The sequence below is a fragment of the Triticum aestivum genome, chromosome 4D, assembly GCF_018294505.1.
Source record: "Triticum aestivum cultivar Chinese Spring chromosome 4D, IWGSC CS RefSeq v2.1, whole genome shotgun sequence".
Lineage (NCBI taxonomy): Eukaryota > Viridiplantae > Streptophyta > Magnoliopsida > Poales > Poaceae > Triticum > Triticum aestivum.
The window spans coordinates 243,648,784-243,674,092 of NC_057805.1; positions in this window are offsets into that span (position 1 = coordinate 243,648,784).

The window sequence follows — 25,309 nt, forward strand, 5'->3', positions numbered from 1 at the left end:
ATGCTATAACTTTCCCCCCTTTCTTCGTTGTTTGAACCAAGTCCTAGATTCAAATGCATGAAGTAGCTTTACCTCTAATAATACTAAAAATTTAGCTGGCTTTGGAAGAGCTGATGGGAGTAGAAAAAGATGCACATGCAGACACATGGGGAGCTGTGGCAGTAGAGCAAGGCCGCTTTCGAAGAACTTATACCTGAGGGCCGTCAGGATGTCGGCGGCAGCAGGTTGGATCTGCGCACAATACGGCTGGGAGGAAGAAGGGTCGAAGGACCTCCTGAGCCGGCGCTGTGTCGGAGAGAACGGCACGGGCAGAGGATCGGGCCCCGTCGATAGCTATGGGTTTCCTCCCTCGCTGGCGATGACCGCGTGAACGATGCACCTAGTCCTCTACACACACCAGCCGAAGGGATCCAGCCGGATCTGTGACCAGCGGTGTGCAGAAAGAAAATGTCGCTACCGCTGTCTTGTTTAGAGCTGGGGAGGATGAGAGAATGAAGAGGAAAACCCTAGTAAAGCAAGCGCTCAGGCCCCTGCGTACATATATAGTGGAGTGATTATCTTTTTCTCTCCACAACAAGTGTTTCAATTTGTGTACGTGGCATTAAAGAAAAGAAACTCTCTATTTAAGGTGACTAACTGTACGACTACTACTTACTACTACTAGTAGTAGTATTGTTCACTTGTGCCCCCGGCCCTCAATTCATTGAACAACCCCACGGGTGAATAAACATACATTACTAGTATTTATATAGAACGAACAAGTTCGAACTATTTTTGCCTAGTTAAAAGTTGAGGGCGAGGCTTTTCCCGGGCAGTACGCGCGGCAGTTTTCGCGTAGGCGGTTTGACAGAGGGGCGAGGAGGGTGAGGGAGTAGCGGATTCAACTTTCTTACCGTTGGAAAGGTCGGGCTGTGCGATTTGACAGCGCGTTACTGCTGGAAAGACTTGTGATATGACTACTCACTATAGTCATGAATTACTGGGGGTACGACCGGGGTGATGCCCCCCTTCCATTCCGCACTCTAATCTGGTGCATGACACGTCAACCCGGATGCTAGCTCGCCCACATGTCGGCAAAGTAAGTAGTAGTAAGAAGGAGCAAAGAATCATGCGGTATATACTAGTAGTAGTACTACTCACGTCGGAGGAGTGCGAACCACGGCAGCCTAGTGAATCAGCAGTAGAAAATAATGTGCTGATATGGCCATAAAAAACAATGTGCTACTGTCCAGACTATAGCACATACAGTACTACTCCTCTTTGTTTGGATCCCTGAGTTCGAGCTAGTTTGGGTTGAAATAGCCTCAAATTATCCAAATAGGAGGGGTTAGTTTCAGCTAGTTTGCTCTAACCCAGCTAAAAAAACTAGCCCGGTGGAGAGGTTCTAATTGGGTTAGTTCTCCTCGGGCCCACTAAAAGAGAACTAAAAAAATCTCCCCAGCCCGCACCAGATCGCTCCCTCCGCCCCCCCCCCCCTCGCACGACTCCTCTCTGTTCCCCATCGAGTCGCCTGCCCAAGTGCCGCTCCGCCGCTCGCCCTCTCTCTCCTTCAGCCGCCCTCTCCCTCCGGCCTCCACCACCCTCTCTGAGGGAGTCCTGGATTAGGGGGTCCTCGGACAGCCGGACTATATGCTTTACCCGGACTGTTGGTCTATGAAGTACAAGATTGAAGACTTCGTCCCGTGTCCGGATGGGACTCTCCTTGGCGTGGAAGGCAAGCTTGGCAATACGGATATGTAGATCTCCTCCCTTGTAACCGACTATGTGTAACCCTAGCCCCCTCTGGTGTCTATATAAATCGGAGGGTTTAGTCCGTAGGACAACAACAATCATACCATAGGCTAGCTTCTTGGGTTTAGCCTCCACGATCTTGTGGTAGATCAACTCTTGTAATAATCATATCATCAAGATCAATCATGCAGGAAGTAGGGTATTACCTCCATCGGGAGGGCCCGAACCTGGGTAAACATCGTGTCCCCCGCCTCCTGTTACCATCTGCCTTAGACGCACAGTTCGGGAACCCCTACCCGAGATCCACCGGTTTTGACACCGACATTGGTGCTTTCATTGAGAGTCCCACTGTGCCGTCACCGTAAGGCTTGATGGCTCCTTCGATCATCGGCGACGATGCGATCCAGGGTGAGGTTTTCCTTCCCGGACAGATCTTCGTATTCGGCGGCTTCGTACTGCGGGCCAACTCGCTTGGCCATCTGGAGCAGATCGAGATCTACGCCCCTGGCCATCATGTCAGGTTTGGAAACTTGAACTATACCGCCAACATCCGTGGAGACTTGATCTTCGACGGATTCGAGCCCATGTCAGGTGCGCGGCACAATCACGACGAGCATGACTTAACTCTGCCGTCGGACAGTGTTCGGGAGATCACACCTGCAACCACTCCGGCCCTCAATCCGGAACAAATCGCGCCATCTAAGGACGGGTGGATGGACCCCGCCACGGAGGCCGCACACTCAGTGGCGATAGAGCCGAATACTAACTTCACCTCCTATGAGAGCCGTGTTGCCGAACCGTTGGATTCGTCCCCGGCCATGGGCTCTGAGCCGCCTGCCTCCGTGCCTATCGAACCCGATTGGGCACCGATCATGGAGTTTACCTCCGCGGATATCTTCCAGCACTCGCCTTTTGGCGACGTGCTAAACTCGTTGAGGTCTCTCTCCCTGTCAGGAGACCCTTGGCCGAACTATGTGGGGCTAGAATGGGATGCGGACAACGAAGAAATTCGCTCCCCACCCACCACCCACTTAGTAGCCACTGTCGACGATTTAACTGACATGCTCGACTTCGGCTCCGAAGACATCGACGGTATGGACGACGATGCAGGAGACGAACAAGAACCATCGCGCACAGGGCGCTGGACTGCCACCTCATCATATGACATATACATGGTGGACACCCCCAAAGAAGGCGATGGCAATAAGACAGCGGAGGATAACCCCTCCAAGAAGCAATCCAACCACCGACGTCAGTGGCACCACTCTAAGTCCCGCCATAGCAAAAGTAGCGATAGCAGCACAAGAGACAATAACGCTCTGGATAGTGCCGAAGACGACGATAATCCCCTCCAGCCAGACCTCGAGCGGGAGGATGAACAAGCTAGTCCTCCGGAACAGCCAGCAGACGGAGAATCAGGGGATGACAATTACATGCCTCTCTCCGAAGACGAGGTGAGCCTCGGCGACGGAGAATTTATCGTGCCTGAGGATCCCGTCGAGCAGGAACGCTTCAAGCGCCGGCTTATAGCCTTAGCAAACAGCCTGAAGAAAAAGCAACCACAACTTCAAGTTGATCAAGAGCTGTTAGCGGATAGATGGACTGAAGTCCTGGCGGCCGAGGAATACGAACTCGAACGCCCAACCAGGAGTTACCCAAAGCACAGGTTGCTACCCCAACTCGAGGAGGAAGCATTAAAACCTACATTACCAGCGTATGATGCGGCTGATCGGCCACCTCGCGGCCGAGACAGAGGGGCATATCAGCCCAAAGTCCAGCCCGCACCCCGTCGCCAGACAAACAAAAACACCACGGCCCAGGGCAACACGCGGGACCTGCATGACGTATTGGAAACAAAGAAGGACATACAAGATCGATCTACGGATCACGGGGTCGCGCCCCAACGCGTGACGGTGATCGTCACGCTGGATACACTAAAAACAAGTCCGGCCGGGCCGAATACAGCAGACAAGACTCATATGAACTGCGTCGTGACATAGCCCGGCACAGAGGCGCTGCACACCCCCTATGCTTCACCGATGAAGTAATGCTTCACCGATCTACACGCCATCAAGTACCTTCCGATAAAACTCAAAGGGCCGGCTCGGCATTGGCTGAATAGCTTGCCGGCAAACTCCATCGGAAGTTGGAAGAGCCTGGCAGATGCATTCCTGGACAATTTCCAGGGCACTTATGTGCGTCCACCGGATGCTGACGATTTAAGTCATATAACTCAGCAGCCAGGGGAATCGGCCAGGAAATTCTAGACCCGGTTCCTAACTAAGAAGAACCAAATTGTTGATTGTCCGGATGCAGAGGCTTTAGCGGCATTTAAGCATAACATCCGTGACGAGTGGCTCGCCCGGCAACTCGGTCAAGAGAAGCCAAAATCCATGGCAGCCCTCACAACACTTATGACCCGCTTTTGTGCGGGCGAAGATAGCTAGTTGGCTCGTAGTAACAGCACAGCAAGCAAACCTGGCTCATCAGAGGCCAGGGATAGCAACGGAAAACCACGACGCAACAAACACAAGCGCCAAAAACATGGTGAAAATGCCGAAGATACGGCAGTTAATGCCGGGTTTAGTGGCTCCAAGTCCGGTCAGCGGAAAGGGCCCCTCAAAAATAACAATTCGGGTCCGTCCAGTCTGGACCGCATACTCGATCGTCAATGCCAAATTCATGGCACCCCAGGGACGCCAGCCACCCATACTAACAGAGAATGCTGGGTCTTTAAACAAGCCGGCAGGGCAGGCGTCAAAAGCAAATAAGGGGGGTCTCAAAGCGATGATGGCGACGAAGAGCGCAGATCACCGAACACAGGAGGGCAAAAGAAATTCCCCCCGCAAATCCAAATGGTGAACGTGGTAAACACCACCCAAATTCCCAAACCGGACCCGACACGCACCCCTACGGATGCCGACTTAACGGAACCAGCCATCCCACAATATAAACTAGGGCCGGTCACCTTCAACCACACAGATCGTCCGGTCAACGCCAATCAGGGCAATCCAGCCGCACTAGTCCTTGACCCAATAATTAACGGGTTCCGCCTCACACGAGTCCTTATGGACGGAGGCAGCAGTCTAAACCTGCTTTATCAGGACACAGTGCGCAAGATGGGCATCGATCATTCGATGATCAACCCACTACAGCTACTTTCAAAGGCATTATACCAGGTGTGGAAGCCAGTTGTACAGGCTCCATTGCCCTCGAGGTAGTCTTCGGATCACCAGACAATTACCGCACCGAAGACTTAAACTTCGAAAACGTCCCCTTCCGCAGTGATTATCAGGCACTGCTCGGACGAACCACGTTCGCTTGATTTAACGCGGTGCCACATTATGCCTACCGTAAGTTCAAGACGCCCTGTCCACGCGGCGTCATAATAGTTAAAGGCAAAGACGAACTTTACTTCGGCATCAACAAGTACACCGCTGCCTTAATAGCAGAAGCAACGAGTAGCACCTTGCAGCCGAACCTCGAGTCGACGGCCAGGCTCCTGGATACCGCCAAAGGACTTTGAACTACTTCGCGGCAGCATAGCCCGGCTCGTCCAGAGCTCAATTAAGCACTCCGGCGAAGGCCAAGATAGGCCGCATACAGCGGCTCAACCGCTCTCCGGCACACAAACATTTCTTACATTTCATTTGCAGGCTCACCTTTGCGTCGACCAGGACGGGCAATATGGAGGCAGCCCGAATGCGCGAGGGAATCCTTAGATGTTCCCGCGATGACCATCCGAGTATACTCCGGATCCGCACGCAGCTTCGTCCTCCCTGGTCTCAGCAGGTGCCACAGTCATATTTCTTTTCCATTATTACCTTTCTTATACGCATCGACGAACTATTCAAATAAAATATGTGGATTTATATGACGCTTCTCTGCTGTCATTTCTTATTAAAACTCTTTTGCCGAGTGGCATCCATATGCCGCGATATGCCTTTAAACGTGCCAGGGGCTTCGTTTTACCCATAGTATGGCAATAAAGTCCGAACACCTTCATGGAAGTTCGGCACCCCGAACTTATAGCATTATATGCATCAGCTCCGAATCATGTCTTGGGTCAATAGTTGGGTTTGCCCGGCTCCCATGTTTTGGTACCTTACGTTCCGCTATATCGGCTAAGGTAGCACTGGGAGAACTGCTGCGATTGTGTCCCGGTTCTTCCGGACGAGCACCTCAGTAGAGAAAGTTGAAAACTGACTGTCATGATACGACAAGAGCTGGTCAGCTGTTCGAGAGGTCATAAAATCTTTAAGGATTTCTCCCACATTATGCCATAACCAATGCAGCGTGCGATGGATCGGTTTGTTCTCCGATCAGGTGCTTATAGAGCCCCTTGTACGGTATTCCGAACACCAAGGGCTGCCTACCTTACTAAAGCTCCTATGTCTAAGTGAGAGTGATAAAGCCCTATAGTCCGATTGCCTGGTTCGTTGTGCTGAGCACCTCCTTCGAAGGACCCAAAACTGGGATAAAGAGTGCTCAGGTTTATCCCGAACACCCCCGTACTTCTTACGTGGGGGCAGAAGCCGACGACTGGCCAACTCTCAGGTTTAACATATAAAACGGCCGCACAGGAGGGTAAACTTTTATATAACAGGAAATAAATACTATAAATGACCCTGTTCAGACATTTACAAAGGACGACACGATTCACATTCATCGAAATATAATGTCCTTGGTGCATAGCTCCGCTGCAAGGTAGGATCCTTTAAGGACATTTTCATAATATAATTTGGGCTTGTGGTGCTCCTTCCCCTCTGGCGGCCCCTCGGTCATCAGCTTCTCAGCATCCATCTTCCCCCAATGCACCTTTGCGCAGGCGAAGGCCATTCGCGCACCCTCTATGCAGACCGACCGCTTGATAACATCAAGTCGGGGGCAAGCGCTTACAAGCCACTTCACGAGCCTGAAGTAGCTGCTTGGAATCGGCTCGGCGGGCCATAGCCGGATAATCAAATCCTTCATGGCTAGTTCCGCCGCCTTATGCAGTTCGATCAGCTGTTTCAGTTGATCGGCAAAAGGCACCAGATAATTCGGTGCCAAATACTATGACCAGAAGAGCTTATCCGCAGTGTTCCTTTCTTCGGCCCGGTAGAATTGGGCGGCATCCGCTATGCTGCGGGGCAGCTCCGCAAACACCCCTGGAGAAATCCGAATTCAAAATCAGAAACATAATCTTCTCCTCAAAAATTGCTTTACAAGGAAAAAGCCTTACCCGCCGCGATCTTCCTCGCCTCTTGGATCCCCTGCAGGGCGCTTTGGGTTTCCCCCCGGGCATCGCTCGCGGCCTGATGCGCCTTGGTGAGTTCGGATTCTTTCTCCGTTAAACTCTGCTCCAAGGTCTCGCATTTCTTCACGGCCTGTTGCAGCTCCTGCTCAGCTTTAATAACCCTGGCCTCGCACTTCTCACGGAGGGCCTGCTCTGCGGCTGCCTTTTCCTCGGCATTGGCCACAGCCTTCTTAAGAGCCTCGACTTCAGTCATCATCCCTAGAGAAAATCAGGGAACATATTCTATAATACTGGAAATTTGATCGCACTAAACGCGAACAAGACTTGTGCATACCCTGTTTATCTCCCAACTGCATTTTCAAATGGCCAAGTTCTTCTTTGGCCCGCTCCAGACTTTGATTCAGTCCAGAGATTTCCGCAGTATGGGAGGCAGCAGCCGCTACAGACACCTGCTTATAACAGAAGAGAAATAGATGTCATTCCATGAGTCTTCCTGCGAACATAAATTTGATCCTCTATCCGGTTTCTTCTTCCACCAAACAGTGTATCAGGGGCTACTATCCATACTATGACACTCTTCGAAAAACATACCTCAAAACCTTTTATAAGGCTGATACAGGCTCCATTTAGTCCACTCTCAGCAGACTGAATCTTCTCAATCACCGCACCCATAAGGGCACCGTGTTCATCGACGATGGAGGCGCTCTTCTGCGCCACCAACAAAGCATCTGACGCCTCTGGTTGGACAGAGGTTGCCGGTATACCCCCTCCAGCTGAGAAAAGGCTGCCTGCTTGATTCTGGAGCCGTATTGGTCTCCGAAACTGCATCCGGCTAGGAGCCGAATTCAAGATGGCCGCCGCCGTCAGCTCCCATGGGAATTTGCTCCCCCATGTGTTCGGCCCCTGAAGTTTGACCTCCAGGCGCCGCCTTCACGGTCTTTCCCTCTCCTCCTTGGCCGGGGTCCCTCTGGGACGAAGCCTCGGTGGTATTCACTTGTTCGAAGGAAGGGGCCCTCGGGGGCGTCCCGCTTTCCATAGCATCCGGCTCATCGAATCCTCTGATGAGGATTGTTCGGTACGGGACCTCGCCGGACTACAAAACATATGGCTCAGGTTAAAATATTACTCCATGATGAGTCTGGACGCGTAAACACGTTCGGACTGTATATACTCATGGGTTCACCAGGGGCTGGGCCCTGGGATCCCACGGCGGGCCGCTGTCGGCAGCGGCAGTGGACTCCTCCGAAAGAGGAGCTTTTCCCCTTTTGGGCGACTCGGCCTCCAAGTGTATGGAGGCTGTCCTCTCCTTTCTTTCCCCCGCAGGGGATTCATCTTCTTCCTCCTCCTCATCCTCTTCGGAGGCGGAATGGGCATTAGAGCCTTCGGATATTGTATCCTAAGTGCCGCGGTGATGAAGGCCGACCCGGGTCTTCTTGGCCCCCTTCTCGGCCGTCTTCTTCGGCACCTTGTAAGGCGCCGGGACCAGCATCTTCCTCAGAAGTGGGACGGCCGGTTCTTCGGGCAGCAGGGCCGGACAATGGATCCGCTCCGCCTTCTTCGTCCAGCCCTAGGAAGATTATGGAAAACACATTAAGCGCTTCCCTTGGGTTATGCGGACATAAAATGCGATTACTTACCGAACTTGCAGGGCGGGATAGTTGATACCCGCTGTCTTCAGCGGAGTCCGGCCATGATTTGCTGGACTTGAAAGCACCTTCCAGATGTCCTTGTGCGAGGTGCCGAAGAGCCCTCGCAAGGTTTGGTGCTTGGCCGGATCGAATTCCCATAGATTGCAAGTCCTGTGTTGACAAGGCAGGATCCGGCGAACTAACATCACCTGGACCACATTGAAGAGTTCAATGTTCTTGTCTCCCATATCTTTAACGCGCGTCTGGAGCACTGACAATTCGTCGGACGAGGGCCAGTTCAGGCGCTTCTTGACCCAGGATGTAAGCCACAGGGGGGCACCGGATCGAAACTCGGGAGTAGCGGCCCATTCCGTGTCGCGCGGCTCGGTGATGTAAAACCACTGCTGTTGCCACTCCTTGACGGAATCGTTAAAGGTGCTTGTTGGCCATGTAACGTTGGGCATCTTGCTCACCATAGCGCCCCCACACTCGGCGTGCTCGCCACCTACTATCTTGGGCTTCACATTAAAAATCTTCAACCATAAGCCAAAATGTGGCGAGATGCGGAGAAAAGCCTTGCACACGACAATGAATGTCGAGATGTTGAGGAAGGAATTAGGGGACAAATCGTGAAGATCGATCCCCTAATAATACATGATGCCGCGAACGAACGGGTGGAGGGGAAACCCTAGCCCGCCGACAAAGTGAGGGAGGAATACAACCCTCTCGTGGGGTTCCGGGGTGGGGACGGTCTGTCCCGCCATCGGGAGACGATGGCTGATTTTCTTGGCCACATACCCGGCCTCCCGAAGCTTTTTGATATCCTTCTCCCGAACGGTAGAGGCCATCCATTTGCCTCCTGCTCCCGATCCAGACATTTTCGGAAAGCCTTTGTGGGTAGAGAAGATGAACCCTTGGGCGCTGGAGCTTGGGCAGAGGGGAATGAATCGGGAAGAAGAAAGCGTGGGTGCGAAAGGGAGTCCTTATCCCCTTATAAAGGCAGCAGGGATTCTGCGCCTCCCCACTTGCCTGGTAAAACCGCTTATTCCCCAAGCGCCGTAATTGATGGCGCGGTTGGGTTATTGTAACACCCCGGATGTAACTTTCCATATTTGTAACTCCAACTCTTGCCATTTTCGGCTATGTGTTATGATATTCCCTCCGTGGTCGGGTTTTGTCTTTCGTTTTGCATTTTGTTCATGTCATGCATTTCATATCGTGTCATCATGTGCATCTCATTTCCATACGTGTTCGTCTCATGCATCCGAGCATTTTCCCCGTTGTCCGTTTTGCAATCCGACAGTCCCACATGCACCGGCGCACCCCCTCTTGTCTCTTTTCGTGAGCAGGTGTTAAACGATCTTGGAATGGACCGAGGTTTGTCAAGTGGCCTGGGTACACCACCGGTAGACCACCTGTCAAGTTTCGTTCCATTTGGAGGTCGTTTGATGCTCCAACGGTTAACCGGGTAACAGAAAATGCCTTTTGTGTATTGCAGCCAAACACCCCTCCAAACATCCCAATAACCCATCTAAACGCCCTCCATGCTCTCGGTCATTCGATCACGATCGTGTGGGCAAAAACCGCACTCCATTTGGACACTCCTAGCTCCCTCTACCTATAAATATGTCTTCCCCTTCCAAATTCACGGTGCAAACCCTAGTCTTCTTCCCCTCCGCGCCGCCGGACAAAACCTTCCCTCGCCGACGGACATGTCTGCCCGCCGCCCCGTCAAATAGAAAATCGCCACGTCACTGCCGCTGGCCACCCTCTCTCTCCTCCGCACGCCCGTGGACGCCACCGCCCGAAGCCCTCGCCGGATCCGGCGCCTCCTCCCGCTCCGGTGCCTCCCCGGGCTCTCTCCGGCCACTTCTCCGGCGAGCCGCCGCTGTCTTGGTTCACGTGCCACGGAACCCTAGATCGAGGTTGTCCCCATTTTTCCCTCTCAAGTCCCGAAGATATCACATTATGTTGCTCTGTTCATCATGGCATATCTCATTGCATACTGCTCCGTTTTGCGTGTATGATATACCGAAATGTTCATCACGAGATGCTCTTCATTTTGTTCCATTGTGCCATGCTCTCTTCAGTTCATCTTGATGCCCAAATCTCTAGTGCAAGAGTGCTATATGATGTTTACTGCTGTTACTTATCATAACTTGATGTTTCGTTATTTTTGTTGCATTTGATGTGTGCATCTTATGGGCATGAGCTCTACAAGTGTTTTGATCTATGCCATGCCGTCTTTACAGAGGTGTATTCCATGTATTTTTGTGATCTATGTGGTGACTAGCACAAGCAAGCAAACTAGGCTTCGTTATGTTTCTGTTTCCAGGGACTTAGGATTTTGCTAGTCTATTTCCTGCTGTTATTTTGTTGCCATATATCCAGGTGGCTACAGGGAGATCCATTCTTATTTTGAGTATGTTCAGTAAGGATGTTTTGTAGATGTGGTTGTGCTCTATCCATCCATGTCCCTGTTTGCAATTGTGAAGTGCCCTAGCATGTCCCAATCTTGCTCTACTTTTGCTATAAAATGTTCCTGGCAGAATGTTAACATGATATTCAATTTTGCCAAGGTTGTTGTAGTTGATCCATACATGCTATGAACTTGCTCTTGCCATGGTTAGCTTCATTAACATGCCATCTTGCTGTAAGTATGCTTGTTTTGTCATGCTTTGCTTGGTGATGAGTGAATCGATCTCACAAAGATGCCTTCATAATTCTGTTAATGCCATGCTCTGTTATCTGCCAAGTCTGGAACCTGTTAACGAAACTTGCTATATTTACATGGGTGCCATCATATGTTCTGTGCCTTTTTGGCTCAGGGTCTGTAATGGACTTTTGTTCTATGCATTTAGTAGATTCATGCCATGCCTTGTTTTTCTATGATATGTTCCCTTAGCTTGTGTTTTACGTGCTCTGAACATTGATACCTGATGCTGTTTTAGCCATGTTCAGTATTTTCACCAAGTCTGCGAAGCTGATATCTTTTGCACTTTTGCCATGCTTGGTTGAACCTGTTATTTTGTGATCTAGCCGTAGCTCAATGTTCATCTTTTGTCAAGCATCTCCTGTAGATCACTGCCATATGCTTTGTTGCTATGTTGGGGTGCTGTAGTATAGTCTCTTGATGTATTCTAAGTGCTATCATGCTGTTAATCGCAGAATTGTGTCGTTCTTGTTTTGCTTGCCATTTGCAAACCGTGCATCCGTTTCCGGTGATCTTTATATCGATTTCGACCAAAATCATCTCATCTTTCCAGCAGAATACTTGGTTTGCCAATTTGATGCCTTGTTCATCCTTTCTCAAGCAGGGAAACATGTTCGTGTATCAATACAATACCCAGTTTCAGAAACTCGCTCGCTTCGCTAAGCAAGACGTTCCTGATGAAAAGGGCATGATCTATCAATTCAGAGGTGGCCTTAGAGAAGATCTGCAATTACCTCTTGTGCTTTTTGAGCCGACCAAGTATGATGATTTCTACAACATGGCACTGAAGCAAGAGGCTGCTCAGCTCAAGTGTGAGGCTTCTAAGAAGAGAGTCAGGGACGCAGTTCGGCCTTCTTCTTCCTCACTAGTGGCTGCTAAGCAACAGAAGTTCTTGTTGCCTCCTCCTCCTCCTCCATTTTTTCAGCCTTTCCAGCAGAAGAACAAAGGTGGCCATGGATCTTCCCACCCACCCAACCCTGGCTATCAGAACAAGTCTCAGAATCAAGCTCCAAAGTCGAATGCTCCTTATCATTGTCCACTCTCAGAGGTGACTTGCAACAAGTGTCAGCAGAAAGGTCACTATGCTAACAAGTGCTTCAACCAAAGGCGCCTTTCGCCTCCTCCTCCTGTGTGATCTTCCAGCAATGCAGTGGTCAAGCATAATCCCAAGTTTGCAAAGGTCAACATGATGAACGCAGCTCAGGCAGAGGACTCTTCAGAAGTGATAATGGGTAATCTTCCTGTTAACGATTTTCCTGCGAAAGTTCTTTTTGACACTGCTGCATCGCTTAGTTTCATCTCAGGACCATTTGCATCTAAGCATGAGTTGCATTTCCAAGAATTGCCTAGAACGTTAGCAGTTGTCTCTCCGGGCAAATGCATGAACGCAAGCTACATGGTTCCGGATGTTTCCATCAAGATGGGGGACTATAAATTTCTGTTTAAGCCAATTGTCCTTGGTGACTCTGATATTGATCTAATTCTCGGGATGGACTAGCTTTCTAAGCACAAGGCTCAACTTGATTGTGTTGCCCGGGAAATTCAATTAACACACTCTTCTAAGGATGTTATCATTTATGCCGCTCGTGACGAGACCATTCGGTTATTCTCTCTCAATGAGAAGGGTGAGCTAGACGCAATCTCTCTGATTCCAGTCGTTTGTAAGTACCAAGATGTCTTTCCAGAAGAGCTTCGGGTATGCCTCCTCACCAGCCAGTTGAGTTCGTTATCGATCTTGAGCCTTGCACGGAACCCGTTTGCATGCGTCCTTACAAGCTTGGACCCAAGGAGCTTAAGGAATTGAAGAAACAGCTCGATGAACAAGAGCGTCTGGGTTTGATCAGACCGAGTTCATCTCCATGGGGTTGTGGTGTTATTTTTGTCTAGAAGAAGGATGGCACAGACCGACTTTGTGTCGACTACCGTCCATTGAACAAGAAGACAATTAAGAACAAGTATCCACTTCCCAACATCAATGAGCTATTCGAGCAACTTAAAGGTGCTAAAGTATTCTCCAAGCTTGACCTTCGTATGGGTTACCATCAGATTCGCATTCGTGAAGAAGATATTCCCAAGACAGCATTCAGAACAAGTTTTGGTTCTTATGAATATACTATCATGTCTTTCGGCCTTGTCAATGCTCCTCCAACATTCTCTCGAATGATGAACTTCATCTTCAACCCCTATACCAATGAATTCGTCTTGGTGTATCTCCATGATATCTTGGTCTTCTCCAAGAATAAGAAGGATCGTGCCAAATATTTGTGATTGGTGCTCGACAAGCTCAGAGAGTATCAATTCTATGCGAAGTTTTCCAAATGTGAGTTTTGGCTTGATGAAGTTCTTTACCTTGGTCATATTATCTCTGCCAAGGGCATCGCTGTTAATACCGAGAAGGTGTCCGCAATTGTAAATTGGGAACCTCCTAAGAATGTCAAGCAGCTCTGCAGTTTCCTTGGTCTTGCAAGCTATTGCCGAAGATTCGTTGAGAATTTCTCTAAGATTGCAAAGCCTCTTTCCAACTTCCTCCAGAAGCATGTGAAGTATGTCTGGACTCCTGAGTGTGACGTTGCTTTCAACACTCTCAAAGAGAAACTCGTCACAGCTCCTGTCTTAACCCCTCCTGACGAATCCAAGCCATTTGAAGTTTTTTGTGATGCTTCTCTTCAAGGTCTCGGCGCTGTGTTAATGCAAGAGAAGAAAGTTGTGGCCTATACCTCTCGTCAGTTGAAGCCCAACGAAAAGAACTACCCCACTCACGATCTTGAGTTGGCGGCAGTTGTCCATGCATTAATAACATGGAGACATCTCTTGTTGGGAATAAAAGTGGACATATTCACCGATCACAAGAGTCTCAAGTACATCTTCACTCAGCCCAACCTCAACCTCAGGTAAACTCGATGGGTCGAGATGATTCAAGAGTACAATCCGAGTATTGAATATACTCCAGGCAAGGCCAACGTCATTGCAGATGCTTTGAGCAGGAAGGCTTATTGCAACAGTTTAATCCTCAAGCCATTTCAATCGGATCTTTGCGAAGCTTTCCGCAAACTCAATCTCCAAGTTGTTCCTCAAGGCTTTCTTGCCAACCTCCTAGTCTCTCCTACTTTGGAAGATCAAATTCGTGAGGCACAAATCGTGGATACCATGGCGAAGAAGGTGAAACGTTGTATCGACAAGGGCATTTCCAAATACAAGTGCTATCGCATTGATGACAGAGACACTTTATTCTTCGAGGACCAGATTGTGGTTCCTAAAGGTGATCTAAGGAAAGTCATTATGAACGAGGCGCACAATTCTCTTCTTTCCATTCATCCTGGAAGTACGAAGATGTACCATGACCTCAAGCAGTCGTATTGGTGGACTCGAATGACGCGAGAAATCGCTCAATTCATGAATGAATGTGATGTCTATAGAAGGGTGAAAGCAGAACACCAACGACCAGCTGGTCTCCTCCAACCTCTTGCTATTCCAGAATGGAAGTTTGATCATATCGAAATGGACTTCGTGACTGGATTTCCAAAGTCCAAGCGCGGAAATGATGCTATCTTCGTTGTCATCGACAAGCTTACTAAAGTGGCTCATTTCCTTCCAATCAAAGAATCTATCACAGCAGCTAAGTTGGCAGAGCTATACACCTCCAGGATTGTCTCCTGGCACGGCATTCCACAATTGATATCTTCAGATCGTGGAAGCATCTTCACTTCTAAGTTCCGGGACTCCTTCCAGAAGGCCATAGGCACCAACATTCGCTTCAACACAGCTTTCGATCCTCAAACTAGTGGCCAAGTCGAGCGAGTCAATCAAATCCTTGAAGACATGCTCAGGGCTTGTGTCATTTCCTTTGGCATGAAGTGGGAAGATTGTCTTCCATATGCCGAGTTCTCCTACAACAACAGCTACCAAGCGAGTTCGGGCAAGGCCCCATTCGAGATTCTATATGGCAGAAAGTGTCGTACTCCTCTCAAGTATCACAGAGGCTGAAGAAATGTGTAAAGTCATCCGTGAAAATCTCAAAGCCGCGCAATCGCGCCAGAAGAGTTACTATGATAGCAAGCACCGTGACTTGGCTTTCGAGATCGGAGACCATGTCTACCTCCGTGTCTCTCCAATGAAAGGCACTCGTCGCTTCGGTATCAAAGGGAAGCTTGCTCCTAGATACGTGGGTCCTTTCAATATCTTTGGCAAAAGAGGCGACCTCGCCTATCAACTCGAGCCTCCCTCCAACTTCGCGAACGTGCACGATGTGTTCCACGTGTCACAGCTCCGCAAGTGCTTCAAGACTCCTGAGCGCACCATCAACTTCGAAGAGATTGACCTCCAAGAAGATCTGTCTTATCATGAGCAACCCGTTGCTATTCTTCAAGAAACTGAGCGCAAGACTCGCAACAAGTCAATCAAATTCCTGAAAGTGATGTGGTCGCACCATTCCGACCGAGAAGCCACTTGGGAACGTGAGGACCACCTCCGTTCCGAATATCCGGAGTTCTTTCAGTCCTAGATCTCGGGACGAGATCCTCTCGTAGTGGTGGAGTGTTGTAACACCCCGGATGTAACTTTCCATATTTGTAACTCCAACTCTTGCCATTTTCGGCTATGTGTTATGATATTCCCTCTACCTATAAATATGCCTTCCCCTTCCAAATTCGCGGTGCAAACCCTAGTCTTCTTCCCCTCCGCGCCGCCGGACAAAACCTTCCCTCGCCGACGGACATGTCCGCCCGCCGCCCCGTCGAATAGAAAATCGCCACGTCACCGCCGCCGGCCACCCTCTCTCTCCTCCGCGCGCCCGTGGACGCCGCCGCCCGAAGCCCTCGCCGGATCCGGCGCCTCCTCCCTCTCCGGTGCCTCCCCGGGCTCTCTCCGGCCACTTCTCCGGCGAGCCGCCGCTGTCTTGGTTCACGTGCCACGGAACCCTAGATCGAGGTTGTCCCCATTTTTCCCTCTCAAGTCCCGAAGATATCACATTATGTTGCTCTGTTCATCATGGCATATCTCATTGCATACTACTCCGTTTTGCGTGTATGATATATCAAAATGTTGACCACGAGATACTCTTCATTTTGTTCCATTGTGCCATGCTCGCTTGAGTTCATCTTGATGCCCAAATCTCTGGTGCAAGTGTGCTATATGATGTTTACTACTGTTACTTATCAGATTTGATGTTTTGTTATTTTTGTTGCATTTGATGTGTGCATCTTATGGGTATGAGCTCTACAGGTGTTTTGATCTATGCCATGACATATTTACAGAGGTGTATGCCATGTATTTTTGTTATCTATGTGGTGACTAGCACAAGCATGCAAACTAGGCTACGTGATGTTTCTGTTTCCAGGGACTTAGGATTTTGCCAAGTCTTTTACCTGTTGTTATTTTGTTGCCATGTATCCATGTGGCTACAGTGAGATCCATGCTTATTTTGAGTATGTTCAGTAAGGATGTTTTGTAGATATAGTTGTGCTATATCCATCCATGCCCCTTTTTGAAATTTTGGAGTGACCTAGCATGTCTCAATCTTGCTCTACGTTTGCTATAAAATGTTCCTGACAGAATGTTAACATGATATTCAATTTTTCCAAGGTTGTTGTAGTTGATCCATACATGCTATGAACTTGCTCTTGCCATGGTTAGCTTCATGAACATTCCATCTTGCTGTAGGTATGCTTGTTTTGTCATGCTTTGCTTTGTGATGAGTGAATCGAGCTCACAAAGATGCCTTCATAATTCTGTTAATGCCATGCTCTGTTTTCTGCTAAGTCTGAAACCTGTTAACGAAACTTGCTATGTCTACATGGGTGCCATCATATCTTCTGTGCCTTTTTGGCTCAGGATCAGTAAGGGACTTTTGCTCTATGCATTTAGTAGATTCATGCCAGGCCTTGTTTTGCTATCATAAGTTCCTGTAGCTTGTTTTTTGCTTGCTCTGAACATTGATACCTGATGCTGTTTTAGCCATGTTCAGTATTTTCACCAAGTCTGCGAAGCTGATATCTTTTGCACTTTTGCCATGCTTGTTTGAACCTGTTATTGTGTGATCTAGGTGAAGCTCAGTGTTCATATTTTGTCCAGCATCTCCTGTAGATTACTTCCATTTGCTTTGTTGCTATGTTGGGCTGCTGTAGTATAGTCTCCTGATGTATTCTAAGTGCTATCATGCTGTTAATCGCAGAATTGTGTCGTTCTTGTTTTGCTTGCCATTTGCAAACCGTGCATCCGTTTCCTGTGATCTTTATATCGATTTCGACCGAAATCATCTAATCTTTCCAGTGGAATACTTGGTTTGCCAAGTTGATGCCTTGTTCATCCTTTTTCTTCCGGAGCACGCATATGCATCGCATATCACATCTCGCATATCATGCATGTATTGCATGATGTTGCTTGTGCATTTCCCGTGATTGATTGTGGTTCCATTGCTTGTGTTCTTTCTTTGGGTAGAGCCGGGAGACGAGTTCATGAATGAGGAACCTATTGAGTATGCTTACGAGGATCAAGCTTTTGACAACTCTAAGAACCTTGCAGGCAAGATGACCATACCCTCGAAATCACTTCTATCTTTGCTTTGCTAGTTGTTCGCTCTATTGCTATGCTGCGCTACCTACCACTTGCTATATCATTCCTCCCATATTGCCATGTCAAGCCTCTAACCATCCTTTCTTAGCAAACCGTTTTTTGGCTAAGTTACCGCTTTTGCTCAGCCCTTCTTATAGCGTTGCTAGTTGCTGGTGAAGTTGAAGTTGGTTCCATATTGGAACATGGATATTTTAGAATATCACAATATGTCTTATTTAATAAATGCATTTATATATTTGGTAAAGGGTGGAAGGCTCGGCCTTATGCCTGGTGTTTTGTTCCACTCTTGCCGCCCTAGTTTTCGTCATACCGGTATTATGTTCCTTGAGTTTGTGTTCCTTACGCGGTTGGGTGATTTATGGGACCCCCTTGACAGTTCGCTTTGAATAAAACTCCTCCAGCAAGGCCCAACCTTGGTTTTACCATTTGCCACCTAAGCCTTCTTCCCTCGGGTTTTCGCGAGCCCGAGGGTCATCTTTATTTTAAACCCCCGGGCCAGTGCTCCTCTGAGTGTTGGTCCAACCCATCAGTCGCCGGTGGCCACCAGGGGCAACTCTGGGCTCGCCTATCGGAAGCTTGGACAATCCGGAGTGCCCTGAGAACGAGATATGTGCAGCTCCTATCGGGATTTGTCGGCACATTCGGGCGGCTTTGCTGGTCTTGTTTTACGATTGTCGAAATGTCTTGTAAACCGGGATTCCGAGACTGATCGGGTCTTCCCGGGAGAAGGTTTATCCTTCGTTGACCGTGAGAGCTTATAATGGGCTAAGTTGGGACACCCCTGCAGGGTATTATCTTTCGAAAGCCATGCCCGCGGTTATGAGGCAGATGGGAATTTGTTAATGTCCGGTTGTAGAGAACTTGACACTTGACTTAATTAAAATACATCAACCGTGTGTATAGCCGTGATGGTCTCTTTTCGGCGGAGTCCGGGAAGTGAACACGGTTCGGGTTATGAATGAACGTAAGTAGTTTCAGGATCACTTCTTGATCATTTTCTAGCTTCGCGACCGTTGCGTTGCCTCTCTTCTCGCTCTCATTTGCGTATGTTAGCCACCATATATGCGTAGTGCTTGTTGCAGCTCCACCTCATTACAATCCCTTCCTACAAGCTTAAATAGTCTTGATCTCGCGGGTGTGAGATTGCTGAGTTCTTGTGACTTACAGATTCTACCAAAACAGTTGCAGGTGCCGTCGATACTAGTGCAGACGACGCAACCGAGCTCAAGTGGGAGTTCGACGAGGAACGTGGTCGTTACTATGTTTCATTTCCTGATGATCAGTAGTGGAGCCCAGTTGGGACGATCGGGGATCTAGCATTTGGGGTTATCTTATTTTTCATTTGGTTTTGACCGTAGTCGGTCTATGTGTGGATTTTGGATGATGTACGAATTAATTTATGTATTGTGTGAAGTGGCGATTGTAAGCCAACTCTCGTTATCCCATTCTTGTTCATTACATGGGATTGTGTGAAGATGACCCTTCTTGCGACAATTCCTACAATGCGGTTATGCCTCTAAGTCATGCCTCGACACGTGGGAGATATAGCCGCATCGTGGGTGCTACAGTTATCCACACCCGTATTGATGAGAATCCTGTGATAAGGGGACACGATCTCTGCTTCGACAAGACGTGCCAAGAAAACCGCCTCGCAATATGAGCAGTTGTTGGTTGAGAAAAACGGTTCGAATAATGACCGGGCCGTGGTGTGATGTCATGCTGCCAAATGTGTCAGCAAATTAGATCTGTGGAAATATTATTCTCTCTACGGTGGTATGTGGAATTTGTTTTGCAGAGCCGGGCACTATCCTTGTGTTCAAAATCTTCTATGGAATATTCGGAGGAGGAACCCGCGTTGCAATGCCGAAGACAATCTGTGCGTCGGACTCATCGTCATTGAAGCCTGGTTCAGGGGCTACTGAGGGAGTCCTGGATTAGGGGGTCCTCGGACAGCCGAACTATATGCTTTAGCCGGACTGTTGGACTATGAAGATACAAGACTGAAGACTTCGTCCTATGTCCGGATGGGACTCTCCTTGGCATGGAAGGCAAGCTTGGCAATACGGATATGTAAATCTCCTCCCTTTGTAACCGACTCTGTGTAACCGTAGCCCCCTCCGGTGTCTATATAAACCGGAGGGTTTAGTCCGTAGGACAACAACAATCATACCATACGCTAGCTTCTAGTGTTTAGCCTCTACGATCTCGTGGTAGATCAACTCTTGTAATACTCATATCATCAAGATCAATCAAGCAGGAAGTAGGGTATTACCTCCATCGAGAGAGCCCGAACCTGGGAAAACATCGTGTCCCCCGCCTCCTGTTACCATCCGCCTTAGACGCACAGTTCGGGACCCCCTACCCGAGATCCGCCGGTTTTGACACCGACACTCTCCCTCCGGCCTTCGAAGCTCGCCCCGCTCCCCCTTCATCGGTCGTTTTTCTCCCTCTGTCATGCGCGACAGCGGCACATCTACCAGGGAGGTCGCGAGCGGGGTGAGTTTGTTCATTCCTTCTCTGTCTCACAGCCATATCATTGATCTTGCTTGCTCTAGCGCTAATTCTGATTTGGAAAAGTAGATCCTGATTAAACTTGGTATAGATTTGTGGTGCATGCATGGAATTGTTTGATGCTGCTTGAGGAGGTAATAAATCTTTCTAGAGGCCCAAAGATTCAGTTCACCTTTCTAGGTATTTCAGTTTCAGGCTTGCATTATTTCTAGAGGCCCAAAGAATCAGTTCACCTTTCTAGGTATTTCAGTTCCAGGCTTGCATTATTTCTAGAGGCCCAAAGATTTAGTTCACCTTTCTAGGTATTTCAGTTTCTGGCTTGCATTATTTCTAGAGGCCCAAAGATTCAGTTCACCTTTCTAGGTATTTTAGTTTCAGGATTGCATTTTTCTAGAGGCCCAAAGATTCGGTTTGCAATCGTCGGCAAGTGGGCCTGCTACTCATGTCGGTGTCGACCTCAACTCGCAAGCGCCGGCGTCGGAGGGGTTCGCGGGGCTTGGGCTCTACAGAGCCTTCCTCCAGAGCGACGATGACGAGCTCCTCCCTGGGTGCGTGAGGGGCTCCGGGCTCCCTCCCTATCGTGAATGACTTCCGTGATGAGTTAGCTCATGCTTTGTTTCATGGAGTGTATTTTTTTATGAAGCTTGATTGAGGACTTGTATGTTTAAGTGGGATATCTCAATTGTATGGACAAAGTAAAATTTATCATGTTTTGCATGCTTGATTTGTAAAGATGGTTTGTTTATGTCAATTGTGAGTGGGAGGAGGCCACACAAGAGCCGGCCACACCAATTCCGGCAGGAAATAGGGTCCAAAGTAGTCAAATAATTGAGAAAGAACATTTATTGTCAATCTAACCATGCCATCCATGCACCTCTTTGGTTTAGAGTTAGTTCAGGGTTAGAATCTAACTCTAACCTCTAACTGAGTTAGAGTTCTCCTCATCTCGGTTCATCGCCATCATACTTTCCCCATTCCTCTGTTTTCAGTATCCTGCAAATCAAAGAGTCCCTTAGACTAGTTTAGGTCCGGTAGTTTTCTATAAACGTGTTATGTTCAAAATTTAATGAACATCCTCCGGTTTCTACAAAAATAATCCGGTTTCATGTAGTAATTCATTTGTTTATTTATTCTTCTGCGGGGGGTTTGCATGTAATTCGTGAGGTCTAAAATGTAAAGTACCCCAGCATATGCTCCAAGTCGTGCATGCACTACGACCCAGATGCTCTGTGTCCCACATGTCGGCAAAAGGGAGCACATGGAAATAGCCTAGGAGTACATATATGAGGATAAATGCGTGAAAAAATATGTACGGTGAAGCGTAGCTGCTGTTCGAAAAGGAGACCTAAAGTGATGACAGGTATAGGTCCCACGCACCCAACTAGTGGTAGTACTAGACATACGACTACTTTTTCCGTAAAAGAAGAGGTACGAGTGCTCAGTACTCATATTCTATCAACACGAGTCCCATTTGACAACAGTGTCCGTGCTATAGCTAGCTCTTCTCCCTCATTTCTCTCTTCTAATTCAAAACTCAGCCGACGCCCAGTGGGCGGGGTGGGGATTTGCCGATGGTCGGTTTGCTCAACTCTGGCCCCACCTCACAGTGAAAATGTTACGACTGGAATAAAAATGCCATATACTCCTATACTAATAAAACATTAAGGCCACGAAGCGATGCAGTGCTGGTTACAGGAAGCAAGAAGAAGAGATGCATCCATCGACGACGTCCACCACCTTGACTCAGGGCGCCCGCCCACTGAACGGCGGCTAAGTAGCATTGGCTTTCGTGGCCAGGTCGACGTGCTTCTGAACAATGGCATCCAAAGATTCTAGCCGCTGGAAGAAGGCCAACGTCTTTCTGTCCTCGCTGGCCTTGTAGTGGCCTATGTAGACGATTTCTTCGTAGACGTGGATGTGCAGGTCGACGGTTTCTTGCATGGCGAGGCGCTGCGCGGCTAGCGCGGCCTCGAGGTGCACATTCTTTGTCACGACCTCCGGCACCTGCAGGGCCACCAGGGCTTGAAAGAATTCGTCACCATGGAGGCCGATGAGGGTGGCAGGCAATGAGGAGCCTGGGAACGCGGGCTAGAGCAGTACGGCAAGGTCGTCTGCGCACTTCTTGTCGGCGGTGAACTTGCGGATGGAGTTGACCATCATGTCGTCCATGCAAGAGGCGAAGCCAGCGTCGGCGAGGGGTACGACGCCGGCGGTCGCTAGCACCGTTCGGAAACGCTGCACGACGCGGGGCCGCAGGCCGGCACCTTGGATGATTTGGCACAACAGACTGCCGCTCGCGTCCATCGCCTCCATAGGTGCTTGTGGCTTATGGTCACTTGGTCTTGGATTGGAGTGAGCAGTGTTGCGCAGAGACTAGGAGTAGATGGATTGAAGTGGTGGGGCGCCTTTATATGAGAGTCCAAACTCTGTTGCATTCACATCGTGCTGGCTCTATTCTGCTTCTCCAATTAATTCCCTCTACATGTAATTGAGGATGCATCAGTGACCGTTCAATGTTTCGGGAACCGCTACCCTCTCCCTCCTTGGCATTCAAGCAGCTATGTAGGCGACTGCTGCTCATGTCTACCGCGTGTCAGGAGACGTTCCCGTCGATGATGAGGTGCCTATGGTGACTTCCTAAATTTCAAGATGATAGTACTAGTATACTCAATATTGTGCACCGCGGCCAAGGCGGAGAGGAAAATGAGAGAACTACGTATTTATTTACGGTGTAGATTCACTCATTTTGCTCCATATGTACTCCATCTCGGTGTAGTCTAGTCACTTGTTGAAATCTCTAGAAAGGCAAATACTCCTTTCTGGTTTACAGGGCTATACTAGCAAGTAATAGTGGGCTCACATAGCAATTTTGTCTCATGCAAGAGCCTGGCTATATGCGTGCTCCAAGGTTCGCAATTGCCACATTCGGGTTGCGCTTGGCTCTTCGCCTCTCCGAGAAGACGAACAATGATGTTACTACTATCGCTTCTACAGTATCCAATCCACTGTTGCATGTCCGTCCACCGAGAGCAGGAGGGATAGCTTGTTGTAGTACTATAAGCAAAAGCCTGTCCTCGTCTGCGAGCCACCGCATTCATGGGCGAGGGAGAAGGCATGTAGTAGTAAAATCAAGCTTCTCCTCGTTGTACGAGTTGACGCGACACATCATAGCAGTGGCCCCACATGGTTGCCTCTAAATTTGGCTGAAAGACCCGTAGTGTACAATACTCCATTTGCTGCAACCTCTAACATTTACCCCACCACAAATTAAAATATATATTCCTGTCTTGACCAGAAGAGCGTGCAAACTACAATCACCAGGATGACAGGTAGGGCCAGAAGATTATTTTAATCAAAAAAAAGCATGGAGCCGACCCCAACAATTTTAAGCTTACAGGCACGGTACACGCTATCCTAGACTACTCTACACATGAAACCGCCACACGAGCGTCCGGGCTGCGCTTGGCTCTTCGCCTCTTCGGGAAGTCGAACAATGATGGAGTACTACTGCAGTGGAGGAGTACTACAGTATGCTTCTGGCCATCTGACACCGATTGACCTGCTGCATGTCCACCACGTGCGGGACGGAGAGCGTGTAGTGAACGAAAGCTTCTCCTAGTCCTGCCAGCCACCACGCTCATGGGCGAGGGAGGGATGTAGCTTCATTGACTTACTGCTCCTGCCTTTGCGTGTATGACAGGTGGGCCCAACAGGTGGGTGGCCCACCTGTCATGCAGCCAAAGGCAGGTGCGGTTAAGGCGAGAGGGCATTGTGGTAATCAAACTTCTTGTTGTACGAGTTGATGCGACACACCAAAGTACTGCACTCGATATATTTCAATAATTTGCGTTTTCCGATGCATTAATTACAACGCATGCATGCATGTATGCCGTGACTCTCCTTTTGATACTTGCATGTGTTGATTTAATGCACCTTGAAGTAGTATGAATATGTGATGGTAAAGTTGTGTAATGCCCCGGCCCTAATAAAGCGAGAGATGGTTGTGCACGAGGAGGGCGAGATCATGTAGACAGAACAAGATTCGACGATGGAGCTCTCTATGGTCTGGATGGACCTCACCTTGCTCCAATGCCCCTTGTGCCTCCGCGCCTTGAAGCCTCCAGTGTATGAGGTTCGAATACACCTCGTCCGTTCGGCTGATCGAGCAAGGTACAAGTTTCTTGATTGATGTGTTGTTCGATTGATTTGTGCAGTGCAAGGGAAGGCACCTGGCCTGCGCAGACTGCTGCATCGTGCGCCCTAAGAACCAGCGGCACTGCCAGAAGTGCGAGCGCGGTGGTGGCTTTGACATGCGGAACACGGCGGTGGATGCCGTCCTCTCCTCGGTGAGGGTGGAATGCCCGCACGAAGGCTGTGGGCTCTACGTCACTTACCACAAGCTCCCCGATCACCAGAGCATGTGTCCGCTCGCGCCCTGCAAAAGCCCCATGCCCGTCTGCGGCTACGAAGGCCCGCCGCCAGCGCTCTCCCACCACATCAGCACCGTGCATCCCATGCCCGTGCACAGGATCCAGTACAACAAGGTGCTCCAGTTGCAAGTGCTACTGTCAGAGCCACGGCTCTTGCTATTCGGGGAGGAGGACGGCCGCGCGTTTTTCTTGATCGGCGGCATGCTCGACATCAGCGCGCCTATCACCGTGTCGGTCGTCTGCATCAGAGCGGCATCGTCCCCACTGCCGCACTACGTGGCCAAGCTGGGGGCGAACGGCCCGCCGGGGGAGCCCAAAGGCAGGACCAACACCGTCAAGGTGGAAATGGAGGTGACAAGCAGCAAGGATCCCGGCGACGTCGCCGTGCACGAGCTGACCTTCTTCACAGTTCCACCCAAGCTGCTGGCTGGGGCTAAGCTGGTGTCCCTCCACATTCAGACTGACAAGCTCATGTCCTAAATGATTC